The 14,892-nt window shown below is 43.2% G+C and overlaps 1 protein-coding gene across 3 annotated transcripts in view; it reads right to left on the reverse strand.

Annotated features, from left to right (window-relative positions):
* ntrk3b (neurotrophic tyrosine kinase, receptor, type 3b) overlaps positions 1–14,892 on the reverse strand; it is a 141,101-nt gene that overhangs the window by 30,867 nt on the left and 95,342 nt on the right. The window lies entirely within an intron of this gene.

The following is a 14,892-nucleotide window of genomic DNA, read 5'->3' on the forward strand; positions in this document are numbered from 1 at the left end:
GCATTTATCAGTGTTTGTGTGCCCACAGTCGGAAAACAGATCACTCTCAAAGCAGCTCGAATCTGCCCAAACAAACACGCCACAGTTTGGCTGAATCAAACGCAGTAAGAGTCAAACACCCATATTTTTAAATCCTTGAAAGGTTTCAAGTGGTTTTCTCAACTGTGCACTTAGAAAACCATCATTTTAATGTATTATTCTATAAAACAACCATTCCTGCCTGTACAACATGTAAGCACATCGACACACTAACGTACGTCTGAATCATTATCAGCGCAGAGCAGCTGTGCTGGAGTCTCTGAAATCGTGGCGTGATACAACACATAGCCATCTTTATTTCCTGCCTTTAATCAAAAGTCAAAAAGTCAAGGTACGCTGTCCGGTCCTATCACTGCTGTGTCAAAGCCAACACAACGATGGGCGGAGGGATGGAGGAGGTGGGTCAACACGAGCTGATTCACTGAAGCAGTGACAGTGAATCTGTTTATCCACAAACACGAGTCTCTCCCTCACCTTGACAACACAGTAAATAGTGATCAGGACTCAGCCGTGCCAAATTATAGCCCCTCACTTGCTAAAGGGGGGCTGTTGTGGGGTGCAGAGTGGGACGTGATGAAGAGACACGAGCAAGCAGCGTTTCTTTTTCTCTCCTATGCTCACGCTATTGGAGGGATGTGCACGGCGAGGAAGAGCGACGCCTCCGACCCGACTACACCGCACAGGCAGAGGGACGGCGTCGAGCACCACCTCAGAGCACACATCTGAATTCTATGAGAAAATATGTGCAAAGATACGACAGAAGGATCCAAGTAGAATGTTCTACTTTTTAATACAATATTCAACGGAGTGAAAATCAATCTGATCGGGCTGCAGTGGCAGATGGATGAAGCCTCAGGGAAGGCCTGGCCTCGCTCCAAACTACACTCTCACTTCTCACTCGATTCCTTTGCAGATGAAAGTTTTTCCAGGAAGTGAATGGGAAGCCATACTCCTTGAATTGAGAACATCCAAATGGAAAAATTTATGTTGTCCAGTGATGAAAACGCCACACGGTCTCTGAGAGGGTTTTTATCATGTGAGATGCTGCCTGTGCAAAAGAGGACGGATGCATCAGAGGTTCCTCTGTATTAAAGTAACCTGGATTTATTAAGAAAAAAATGCTGAAAAAAGAGCATTTCGGCCCTCTTTTTTTTTTTATTGCTGAAGTTACTGCAGTGGTACTCCATGAAGGGTGTGATGATAAACACCTTAAGTCAAATTACAAATGACAAAGCGCAATGAAAAAGTTATGTTAAGATGGAGAGATTGATGAACAGAAATATATTTTTTTTGTTTCATAGTGCAAAGCTAAAGTGATTTGCACTATTTCTGCAAGAGTTTAATTAACATAACAAACAGAGCAGTGACATTTACACTTTAGGTTCATTTGTTTTACAACCAAAAATATCTGTAACACAAAACACTGCCTGCGTGTAATTAACATGAAGCTGCTCATGAGGATCAAATAACGCTCATTCCTGTTTTGACGGCAAGAGAACTTGAGGATATTTTATCAAGTCATTTAATAGAGATAAAATAATGTATGAACAGGCACCTAGCTGTGGTATTGATTTAATAATCCAACTCACAGGAAGAAAGTAACTAAGAGGATTAACCAAAATGTCAAACCTTTGAGAACCTTTGCAGTCAATTTGTCTAAGTGACTCATTGTGATCATTTTCATCATAACAATTATCAAGTCGTGACACTCAGGAACTTCTGTGATATCTGCTAATGAATCGCTTCGTCAGATACTTCAAATGTGACTTTTATTTAACCAGCTTTATACACAACAGTGACTGCAACACAAGCTGGCAAGAATTAATCATCAAGGGACACGGCATGCCAAGCAAAGAAAAAAAATCGTTCATTTAACTGACAATGTTTGTGTTTATCTGGTCATTAGTTACATCTCTCACATCCATCAGCATTCTTCAATTTCTTCTGAAATACGTCACTGTAGCTGAGAAATGTCCTTCCCGTTGCCATTACTCAACATTCCTTCACTACAACCTTGTGCCCATCGCGGCCTGTGGCCGTGCAGGAAATGTTTTATGTTTGTGTACGGTGCAGGCTGCAGGTGCATTAGCTAATTCAGATCAATTGATCAAGTGTGACATTTGCATCATCAGTTTCCCAGAGTTTAGAAGTCAATGTAATTTAGTCCACAGGAGCAGAGGCAGCGTGGCCTTCCCCTCCTGGGTTTTAACAATGGACTCCTTCATTAATGTATTGTTGAAGTGCTGGGCCAGCTGGTCCATTTGTGGACCAGGTCTCGGTGATCACTTAAAAAAAAAAAAAAAAACACTCCAACCTTTGAACCAGCCAGCTTTCAGACACAAAGCAACTTTTATCAAAGACACAAGCACCCTGAACTAAAACACAATCAGATTTAATGAGGCATAAGACCTAACATGCTCCCATGACTGTGTAATTTATTCCACTTATACTGACACATTTACATTGACTAGACTTTGGGTTTTTAACAAGCAGATGTTCTGCTGCAACATGCAAACCTGCCCCACCTGCAGGAAAAGAGAGCGATAGCAGCTGCAACAGATCCAGACATTAATCGATGAACGTTTACGTGACACTGTGAGGCTTAAAAGCTCTAACTTCTTGCGTGTGTCTGCATGTGCCGAGTCGTGTGTTTGCCTAAACCAGGGTTAGGTTAGCACATTCTAAAATTGGACTAATATTTGTTGTTCTCCTATCAAATATCTATAACAGCACTGACCTTGATTTGTGTGCAGTGTGTCTCTCTTAGAAGAGTTAGAATACAGACCCAGGACCAAAGGAGTAATATCCACTTTGGATGGGGACGACTTCATCGTCACTGTTTCCTGTTCATTTTCTTTCCTGAGTCTCTCTGAAGGTAGTTAAAACAGTGTTTCTGTGCTTTTCTTGCCCTGGGTTCTGCCTCTCAGGCAGCACACAGCAGCTTGTTGGCAAAAGGTGTTGAGTTTTCACCGTGTGCAGAGAGGAGCAAACACCTGCAGAAACGCTTTCAGGCTGGAGAGAGTGGTGTGAACTCTGCTGCTCCTCTGCTTACTCAGCAGAAAATATGCTTCAGTTAACAAAAGTTCTCCATTTAAAATGTGTAATAACAGCATAAAACATTAAACAGACTCACACTTTGCAAACAGCAGCTACATGCAAGAACAAAATAGTCATTGTTTACAAGCAAATGAAAGAAGGAGCACATTCACACCTGCTGGTTTGAAGGATAAGTTTAGTCATTTTTCTTATTACCTGTAAATCTCAAGGCAGGACCGAAGCCAACACTGGATTTATTCCCCAAACATGGATATCCTGATATATCTCATTTGTGTGTACTGCAGATGTCTGTTGTTCGACTTCCTCACTAGATCATCAAATATGTCTTCAGCGTTTACTGAAAATAGTCCCCAACAAAAAAACGGCCCTGTTTAATTAAAACAACGATCTTTAACGAAGCGGCTTAAATCAAACTCTGTAAGTGACTTGTTCTAAAGGCCTGAAGGCGCTTTAGGTCTGAAACTGCTCACACAGGCCACGTCAAATTCTGGGTGCTTTCATCCCCGACAGGTCGTCGGACTATTAACCGGAGAAGGGACTCATTAGATGGACTTTATTCATTTAATATATCAGCCAGTTTCTCACGTTCCCTCCTGGTTCGACTTTCATTTCCCTGTTTTTTTATTTTTTAACAGTAATTGTTAGAATTATTTATGCAAATACACCAGACAAGACTAAAACCCAGCAGGGGTGTTCCTCTGTGGAGCCACCTGACTATCTGTATTTCTGTGTTTCTCTACAAAGCAACCTGAATGTTGAAGGTGATTTTTTGGACCCAAAAAAACAGAAAGAAAAAGAAAGAAAGCCAAAGAAGAAAAGACGGCGGGTGACTCTGTAGGGTTTTCCCCGTGGTGGGAAATAAATTGTGCAAAGTGTGATTGCTTCCGTTCCACCTCCTTGTGGTAATTATCTCACAGATTTCTTTCAAAGGTAGTTAATTAGAACTGGAATTAACTTGAGGACATGTAAAATGAACAAGAGAACAGAAGAAGGATAACTTACTCTGGCAAGCCCCCTCTTCTCGTGAACAATGGATTTGAAATGAATTAAATCCAGTCGTGGGAAAAGTGGAAAACACACAGCAGTTGAGGCAAATGTTGGGATTGTGGTGAAGTGAAGACATTAGGACTACTGTCATCATGTTTAAAGTATTAATCATCATAAATCATAAAAGTTCTTTTTTTATACTGCGACTGTGAGCGAGGGTTCATTTCTTGACAAATTGTTGCCGTTGTGACCAACAAACGTGTACTCGGACTCACTACACCTCTATGACCTGATGTCTCTGGCATGTTTGACAGCAAATAAGACAGCTCGTCTGCTCAGCTAACAATTGAAAAGCATTGTTGTGGAGGCTGCTAGCTAAGTGGCAGCCACTGTGTAAATGAGTGCAGCATTAATTGCCAAATGCCACCATCGTGTGAAGAAGCCTTGAGGTTATGTGCAGAGCTCCGATGACAGCTCCCCTCGCTGCACTGATGAAGACGTGTGAAAAGCTCTTCTGACAGGCTTCAACCTGCTCGCGCTGCCTCCCACTCACACACCAGGACGGCCAAGGAGCAACAGCCACAAAACCCACGTCTCTATCTACGTCCAAAATCAGCCTGTACACACTCAGACACATCTGGACTGCACGCTGCTTCCTGTCCAGCTGATGGTGACCAGCTGTGGCGAGTCCGGCGCCCTTAGACAGCAGATATTTATGGAGGCTACGGGCTCACAGCTCAATATGCTCTCTCCTTATTGTTGGATAAACAATAAGGGGAGAGCAGGCTGAAATAAACATACATTTGAAATCTGCTGCAGACCCGTCAGTCACTAAATCTGACGCCACTTGAATGTCCTCTAAAATCAAGTGTCTACATCATGCTGAACATTATCTGCAGTGACACAGCACTGAACCAATTACAGTTTGTGTTGCTGTATATCTGTAGCATCGATGCTTGGAACGATAATAAAACAAAACACTCAGATTGTTATTCTGACTCTGTTCCCACAGTGCCCTATCAGATTTTATATCTTTGACAACACATTACCCTTTAAGCTCCCTGAAGACAGACGAAGCAATTTTACACAGGTCTGAAAAGTGATGGAAAATGACAACATCCAACAGCTGAGCTTTCTCTGGGCTGTTCCTTGATTTATGACTATGACAGGGGAAGGATCTTTACCAAAACCAGGACCTACGTTTTATTACCTGTTATGTGCCCAAACAGAAATTGAAAACAAAACGTGCAGCAATCTGGGGAGACATCCGGAGCCACACGAGTCTGCACTCTGCTGGGGGTTTCATTCTTCTCTCATGGCAATATAATCAGAAAGGGCCAAATGAAAAGCTCACAGCGGCGTTGTTAAAGGAGCTAGTTTGCATCATAAACAGAGCAGTAAAGGCAACAGCACATGCAGTACAAACATATGCACAGTAGCAACCGTGCACTCTGCAGCTATATTTCATGTCAGTGCATTAGAATAAGAAACGAGTGCCCGACATCAAGCATCTGTAAATCAAAAAGCAGGCTGAGACACACATCCAGCACAGTCAGCACAGTGGTGTGTGTGTGTGAGGGGAACTGGCTCTGAAGCCTGAAACAAATACATCTGATTGCTAATAATTACATCGAACAGCTGTTGTGTGATTAGTTCATGATATTTTGGAGGATTCATGTGGAATGTGGGAGCGAACTGAGGTTATCCATCTGGCCAATGACCAGCAGGTATGTGTGGCCATCTTCTTCTTACGACAGAAAAGAGACAACGACAATGAGTTTGCTTCCATGTGTGCACAGATGTGAGCAGGAGAGGGAGACAGGCCGAGCGCCAACCATTTTTACATTAAGGCTGGGGATGAGATTTTTGATTGAATGTGTATTTGACACAAATTTATGTGCAGATGTATTAAAATTGTACTGTTGGGGATCTAATCAGTAAATTGATTGGCCTTAATCTCACTTAAAGGGCAGCCGTAGACCTTTGCATGACCTTTGACTGTTCATCCCCCTCTCCGGATCTCAGGTTGAGGTCCTCTGTACCATTTGACCTCCCCTGGTGGCGGCCTGCTGCATTCGATGCTTCTGCATGCTAATATGTCCCACCTCCTCCTGGAGGGTGTTTCAGTTGGGGCGGGGTTTAGTGGAGGGGTAAATTATTAGAAATAGCCGCTGATTACAATAGAATTCAGGCAAAATGTGGACAGAGGTTCGTTTAACATACATATATCAGCAAAATGCATCAGCTCAATGGCAGCACTGAACCTGAATGGTTCCCTATTTATAAATATTTATAGCTGCCTGGGTAGCTAGACAGACAGCTACTTCATTGTGCTCCCAGGAGAGAACAATGTTTCCAGAGTCTGCACATAGAATATGAACAGTTCACTGCTCTTAGACTCACAGTACAGACGTGCGTGGCTGAGTAAGTATAAAAGGTGAGTGAGAATCCAAGGACACAAATCAGCGTCTGTACCAAGTTGTGATTGGACATGAACAGTGTGCCCATTACAGCTGGTGCTTCACTACCACAGGACAAGACTAGAGGGCTGCACAGGCCAAAAAAAAATCAATTCATATGAGAAGAAAATGAGAATTCTCATTTACTACGATTCAGAATCGATTTAAAATGTCCCAAAATCGATTTAAAAAGACAATAAAACTATTTTTTTCTCCAGATTTTGTATGGAGGGGTCAGTCTCTGGGGTGGGGGTCCGGTGCCTGGTCTAGTCTAGGTCCTGGGGGGGTCGGTCCATAACTCATCACCAATGAACTTAGACATCTTCAGGTGTCCACACCGGGAATCGAACACTACGCTCAAGTCACCACATTCATTCATTCATTTTTTTATTCATTCATGGGTAGGGGGGGCGTGCATTTTTAGTGATCCCCCCTTGGAGCATTTTCCTTTTTTTAAAAAAAAAAAAAAGTTTACGTATAATGTTGGCCAATTCCGAGTTTATAATGAATTCTGTTTTTTCATCATTCATTCTACTACTGTACCACATTAATGAGCGATGAAGTCCTGGAAGCACGTGGTGCACGCTCCAGCTGTGTCACAACCACCAAATGGATATTAATGATTGTTAGGCTGCCGCTAAAAGTGTTTCCTATACCATCAATTAGCGTACATGAACGAGGAGGCAGAAACGACACTGATAGAGCATTTGATTTAGATCTCACTTACTAACGAGAAATAATAATAATACCACCAAAACAGTTGTCAAATAGCCTCCGCTGATCTGACATGACGCACGGCAAGAGTCAGAGAGAGAAAAAGGCCATTTTACTGAGCCACCATCACGAGGAACAAATACACTGCTGCTGCATTCATATTATTCTGTGTTATTTCCTGAATGTGAAGCATCAAAGACACTTCGTCTCGGGTGCTGTAGCTCAGAGATTCACCAGAGTCAGGATAATTACAAGTCTACAGTCATGCTTAGCAGCTCCACAATGCTGCAAGCTAAATGTCCAACACCAACAAGGTAACGTGCACAATCACACTGCAAATATACAAATGAGTAATTATCTATGTCAGATTTCACTCCTCCAGCTCAAAATCCAAACGGTCAAACTCGTGGTGGCAAGAAAACCAGGTGTTGAACAAACGTGTCACCCTCTGGGGACCGCGTGGTCCAAAGGGGCGGGGTCGGTACATCGCAGGTGCACCACCTTAGTTTGATATTCTAACCTAAATAGCGCCAAAAACAGACAAATGGAATAGATTTAGTTTTTGCCATCGAGGAGCTAAAGCTGAGGTATGTGATGAGATACGTCATCTGGCAGCCATAATACAAAGACCCTTCGCACACACGAACCCATCCTGTCCATATCAAACCAGCCAATATTTGTCTGGAGCTTTCTCTGCGCCGTTTCTGCTTTGGGCTTTTACTCTGGGCTGAAAATGAAATGGAGGAAGCACATTAAGGTCATTGTTAACTACAGTTTCTCCTCTCAGGTGCATTCAGGTCCCATTTCCTGAGCATTCATTCAGGACCACTTACAGGCAAACACACAATTAAATAGCTGACCCACTGTGGGGTCTCAGATTAGCAGCTATTAGTGCTTATGGTCTTTTTCTACTCTCTCTTTCATAGACTCATTTTGCTTTTATCCAATATTTCCTTGACAACTTTATTTCCATTCAGTTACCTTTGATATCAGGATGTTGGACCTGTTTCTACAGGGAGATCATACTAATAATGATTACATGAGAAAAATGTCTCTTGAATGACAGCAGCAGCATCTGATCAAAACCTCCGTCAACATGTTTAACGCAGATAAACTGCGACTCCATCCGGACTTAAAAGCTGTATTGTCTCTTTCCTGTCGTCATTCCTGCCTCAGTTCTTCCACATCTGTCTCCCTTCGTCGGAGGGTTCAGGATCATACAGCCCAGTTAGCCACGGAGCTGAAGGAGTGAGCCGGGCAGGCAGGAAGGGAGTGTGTGAATGTGTGTGCAGGGTCATGCTAATTACATATTTAACTGAAGCACATGAAAATCAACCTTCACACTCCACTGCCTGATGCTGGTGATTGCAGATATACTGAATCTCGTCCCTGTAGCGGCAGTGTGATACAGCTGGAGACTGACCCTGTTCACTACAAACTGATTATATGAATCCATTATGAAACGAACTACTGACTGGAATAAATTACAAACAACACAATGGAGGTTAATACTACTAATACACAACAGCAAACCCATTTTGAAAGAAATCTAGCCTCTCTGGTTGCAGAGGACTGGGGATAAAATAACCTGGCAAACCAACTTGAATGTTGTCTTCACACCGTTTGATTCTGGTGTTTATTCTCTGAGTCCGTTGATGCACTTCATCCACTCTGAGACTACCAATGCATGTGACTATGAAGCGCCTCCTTCACTCTCCAGCCTGTCTCTGTTTGGTTTTGATAGTTTAGGTTAAGATAAGGACTGCTGCCTTGGTTTCTAAATATATAAACGCTAATTTAAAGTCAGGACATGAACTGGACGCTCATCTCCCAATCTGAGGAGTCTGTGTTGGTGTGGAATTGATCTAGTCCTGGATAAACATGCACGTTTGGTTATATGAACTGGACGAGAGCGGCAACATGTCATTAAGGTCTGCTGTGATAATCTGCAACACAGAGACTTCCATTTTGTGTTCACTACAATGAGGGTGTTGCTTTCATGATAACAGATGTATTTATTCAGTCCTAGTTTTTTAGTTCAGGCCTCCACCAGCAACAAAATGCCTGCAGGCAGGGTCACGTAAGTCATGGTCGCACCGACACACAGTTAAATATATCAAAGGACTCGTGTTAACGTGAGAATAAATAATACGAGAACAGTCCTAGAGTTTTCCTGTTCCTCGTGGTCTCCATAGCAGCTGCACCGGTCGGGCTGCTCTGTGGTGAGGGGCTACAGCGGGTGAGCAGACAGGCTCTTTAATATTTCAGTCAGACTCTCAGCAAACTGATGGCTTACAGGGGCAGCCACGCAGGATGCACAGCCAAGGTTAGGTGTTACATCAACCGCCATCCATTTGAACCTGAACACTGTACCACGAGGCCCAGAGAATGGACAGCACTTCATGCTTCTTCTTTAGATTGGGTAACACTTCCTTATTGCATAATGTCGGAAATATAACATGTAACTGTCAAATTTAGGATTAAGTATTCAATTGTATTAATATTGATCATTCTCTAAGCGGTTAAATGGGTTTCTGCAGAGCTGTGAGGGTTATACGTACCAGCTTAGTGCTATAGTATGTGTGACAAACTGCAATTAAGAGGATTACAGAAAGTATTAATTTCAGTGTTACCTCTTTAGGAATTGGTTCAATACTTATTTTCTATTCATGTAGATGGTGTAGAACGTTTCTTAAAATGGCCTTCCTCTGTGTTTCATTCACAGCACAGCTCAAGCCAAGTCAGCAAAAAGGTGAATTAAAAGTAAAGTTTTGGGTGATTCTGGAACTGATCACCAGATTTCAAGCCCTTTAAAATGACAGATTTTTGTCTTCCTCCACATGGACGCTTCATCCAGCCCCAACATAATGCAGAAGATGTCATGTTGGATGTACAGTATAGGCATTTCAAACAAGACAAACATCAAAACATCTCCACAGGCATCTGCTGTTGGCGACACATTGTGAAACAAAACACATCATTACCCGCAGCAGCTTGTCAATCAGTGTCATGCACGGGGATAAAGTTGACGAATGTAACTTTCCCTCTCGTCTGTGTGCACGTGGATGTAAAGAGGACAGTGGACTGGAGTTGGAGGACATCTCAGTGTCTCCAATCAAACATTCAGAACTCTTTTGGAGTGGAGCTGCTGGAGGTAAATTGGTATCTTTCAGAGAAAGCCAAACGACTAAAAACAAGACTCTCGGCTCAGATTGAAGATTCGGGGGTGTTGGGGGGGGCAGAAACTGAAATGTAGGTCGTCTAATCTGACTCACTGTGACTGGGAGGCTCCATGAAAGAGAAAGAGAAGCAAACCAGCTAATGCAGCCAATTAAACATCACCAACCCTCATACAAACCCCCTCCCTGCCCCCCAATCCCTTAGCAAACACTTCAAAGTGCTGCCATCAGCGAACAGCAATAAAGTGAATGAGCTGGCTGCAAATGGGCTTGGATGCTGAGACAGGGGACTGTCAAATGATGCTTGTCATGCTGAGAAAAGTGTTCCCATGTTGTAAGAACAAAATGGGTGTCCGACACACCAAACCCCACCACGTCTGCAGAAATACATCAACAAACACGGCAGCCTATTCAGTGAATGGATATATCTACTGATGGCCAGCAGGGCAGCTGGCTGTGCTTATGAGCACTATGAAGAGAAAGCTACATTATTAACACTCTGTGGGAGAACGTCCCAGCAGAGAGAGCGATCTCCCAGCAGGAGCTCCGAAATGACACCCTCCTCTGTCGGTCCTTCTGACGACTAAATCTGAGAAAATACAGCGCTGGGTGGTTTTGTGAAATGGAGGAGATGCCCAGCACAAGGCAACAACAGCTGGTTCAAAGGGGGGGGCTTTATTTTCCAGCTCCAGGTAACGCTGTTTCAAAGAGCAGAACTGGGGCGTCTCATTACACAAAGTGCATTTCACACAAATCCCTCAAGTTTTCTTTCTCCTCCGTCCTTTCAGAAACATTTCTACCCCTCCCTCTTTCTCTGTCTCCCCTCCAGAGCCCAGCTGTTCTCTGTCCTGCTGGGCATTCGAAACGGGATGATTTCCACACCGATCTTAGCGCCATTTAAATAAACATCAACAGAGGATGTCAGAGGGAGCTTGTGAATAACACCAGAGGCTTATCCACTTCTACAGCTTTAAAGAGGGAAGAGGAGCCATCCAGCTCCTTCATTTCTCGCTTTCTGTATGCTGTTTGAATCGCCTGCAAGCAGCCGACACCGCTTGGGCTGCGTCCACTTCATATAAGCCAGAAAGGCCGGACTTCAGCTCCCAGAAGGGCCGGCTCTCTGCTCTTCTGGAAAGGTTTCTCATAATAACAAACTTTCTCTCTCGTTTTTTTATGTTCAATCACGGGCTCCGTGCCATGCCTGGCTCTCGGTTAATTGTTATTTTAAAAATATGGACACAAAAGGGAGGCTGGGTGTGAAGATGTGTGTTTAAATATGTGTAACTCTCTATGGCCTACTTTGAAAAAGTACATGAAAAAAAACAAAACAAAACAGCAATGACCAGATGGTGCCAAAAAAAAAGCATTGTGGACAACCATATTAAAAAAATATATCTATATGTATATAGAAAGGAAAAGTTTCTTTCTCAGACAATCTGGCTTCTCTGAAAGCATCTGAGCTGCACATTCTGGTCGTCCACACAGCCTTCATCAACTCTCCATCCCGGCCACTCGGCTGTGTTGGAAGAGTTTGTCTTTTTGCTTCATAAGTGATAGCAATTACAGTTCTGGTGCCTGGGATCAAAGACACCAAAAGGAGGCTTTCAGACAAGGGAAAACGCCAAACGCTGCTCCCCGCTGATAGAGGCTGAAGCCTTGGAGGCAGAGCGGAAGTGACTGACAGAATGGGAATACACCTCATGTTTTTAATCCCAGGGAGGAGAGGACGAGAGGAGAGGACAAGGGAAGAAACTACACAATTAAACAGAAGGTTCCATCCTGCTTTCAGTGGATTAGTTACATTACTGATTCTTTTTAAGGCCTGGGAAAGCTGGAAGCGTTGAACCGAGCAACAATTACACAACGCGTAATGAGACAGGGAGGCCTTGACTTCAAATAACGGGCTTTGTTGGGACATTCTCTTTACTTAAACACGAATAGACCAAAATTTAATCTGTCCGCATCATCTACAGCAAATGTTCCCACATGCCAGCAGCTCTGGCTCCTTGATTTATGGCATAAAAAGAGACCAAAGGGCCTCAAAGGGTACACAGGCAAGCTGGTGACTGAAAGGCTGTCAGTTTAAATTCCTGACAAACAAGGAAGGCGGCGGCAGGGGATGTACGGATGGAGGAAAAATGGGAGTCATTCATTCATTCATTCCTCAAAGAAAGCTAATGGTGCAGTGGGCGAGGCAGTTACAGCCACCTGCTGTTGTTCTCGACGCCAAACATTATAGTTACACTGATCAAGTCTCTGCTGATTTGTATGGGAGTTTGAGAGCCATCAGTCAGGCCGATATATCAGTTCATTGCAGGGATATCGATTTTGGTGTGTGGATCAGCCATTGGATGAAAAAGAAACTGACATATAGCAATAATTGATAACTGCCCACTGGCCTGTAGTGGACACACTATGGTGCAGTGAACAGATTTATCTAACTCTGAAAAATAAATCCATGTGTTGGCCACAGAAATCCTGCGTTGGTCCGGTCAGAATTTTCCACACAATGAGGGTTAGGGTTCTATAAATGACAGCACCGAATTTGTTACCAATTCGTAAATCAATATTTCAGGAGATGTGTGAAAAGTCTGACCTGTTTATGGCTAAATGATTGATAATCTGGGCACTATGGATGTCTGCTCCAAACCTCATGTGAACACAGAGCACGTTCATTTATAAGATCCTTCAGCTGGAACCTTGAAAGGGTCTGAAACCATTATCCTAAAGGGTTTTTATAAAAAAAAAATGAATTTAAGGGCTGAAAAATATTCCAATAAAAGAAGGTTAATTTTCATATTCCATACTTCATCTCATGTGGGTGGATTTTCAACCAGTAATAGCATTTGACACCAACAACAATTTACAGTAATGTGCAGCGTCTCTGCGAGGAAAGTGACGATCTGTTCTTGTGAGTAAAGCTTTTTAATTTGAGCTGACAAGATGAATTTTTTCTAAAAACCTAATTAGAGCAATTTTCTCTGATGATGTAGGAGTTGAAACATATTTCACCAATGGAGTGCCAGTGACTGAAAATAAAGACATCAGCAAAGAGTTTTGAATATAAAATAAAATATTGTTGCAGCGGTCCGTATATTAGTACTGTGGGATTAATCTGCAGCATGGTGACAAGCCCGGTCCAACACTGTGCCAGGCACGAGGAGGACAGCTTCCTGGCCCTCTTCCTCCCCCTGCTATCGAGGTCGGATGCTGCTTTTCCACGTTTCTGCCCACATTAGCATCTCTACTTAATTGGCGCCATTTGCTCAATGGCATTGCTTGAGTTTGTAAATTACTTTTACAACTGTCACTAATTATCAAGCTCGATGAGTGGAATTGGCGCAATTGGTCCCCGGTGGAGCAGAAACACAACAGGAGGAGGAAGGATTAAGACTCTGGGGGCAACAAGATGAGCTGGCTATCTGAGAAATACAGGAGTGGCTACATGCTAATCAAAAGAGGATTACATACAGATGGAGTTACTGTTGCCCTGTCTCTCCCTGCTGCACGCTTCAACAAGTCATGGCTGCAGTCAACGGAGACGCAACCACAGTGCATCAGCGTGACTGTCATCTCTCATTGATTAGTTACACAGAACTGTTTGTAGAGGAAATGAATGTAACATTCCCGTGGGACCTAATGCACAAAAGAGAAACAGATACCACACCGTGGAGTTGGAGTTAGATGACTTTTAACCCAACTCTGTTCGCCAGTTTGCTGTTTAGTCGGCTAAAGTGACACCTGTTGCTCACAGAATCCGCTAATGAAGCTAAGATTAGCTTAATGAGTGACCTGGGTACTTTGAAGGGAGAGTTTTGTGTACACCTGATGGCCCCATGGTGATACCATGTTCAAAGACTGAAGAAAAAAGCTGCATGTTCCTAAAACAAAGCAGGAAGCCTCAACTGATGATGGCCTTTAGAAGATGTGGAAATACAGAAATGGAACTGTATTACAAAGTATGCTGAATTAAACAGAAAAGATATAAGACCAAACTGTTATATAACCCTGCTAGCTTTAAGTCAGTCATGGTTTACTGTGATGTAAAGAAGAACAGAGCACTAGCCTTTGGCCAATGCAGCTGTATCTTGAGGTAACGTCCCTAAATCCAGCAGAGCAGGACAGCGTTAGGCGCTCCTCTGCTCTCTAAAATAGTCTCATCCAGGGCTGTAAGTCAAACACAGTTTCATCTATCACTCTTTCAGTCTTGAATTTTGGTTTAGTTTGTGGTTTTTTTGGAGAAACCATCTTCAAAACTCTTTCTATACAGAGCATCAGTGTGACTGCAGCCTCATACAGAATACAGAATACACTGACAGGCCTGCTGGGCCTCTTTCCAGCATCTGAGTTGTGATTGGACAATCACTGTTCAGAGAAACGTTGAGCCAACAGTCAGCTCTGCTTGTCAGTGCGTCTTGATGTTTTGGGTTGATTGTCTCACGCTGACCTATGAGTAA

The sequence above is a fragment of the Echeneis naucrates genome, chromosome 3 (genome assembly GCF_900963305.1).
Source record: "Echeneis naucrates chromosome 3, fEcheNa1.1, whole genome shotgun sequence".
Taxonomy (NCBI): Eukaryota; Metazoa; Chordata; class Actinopteri; order Carangiformes; family Echeneidae; genus Echeneis; species Echeneis naucrates.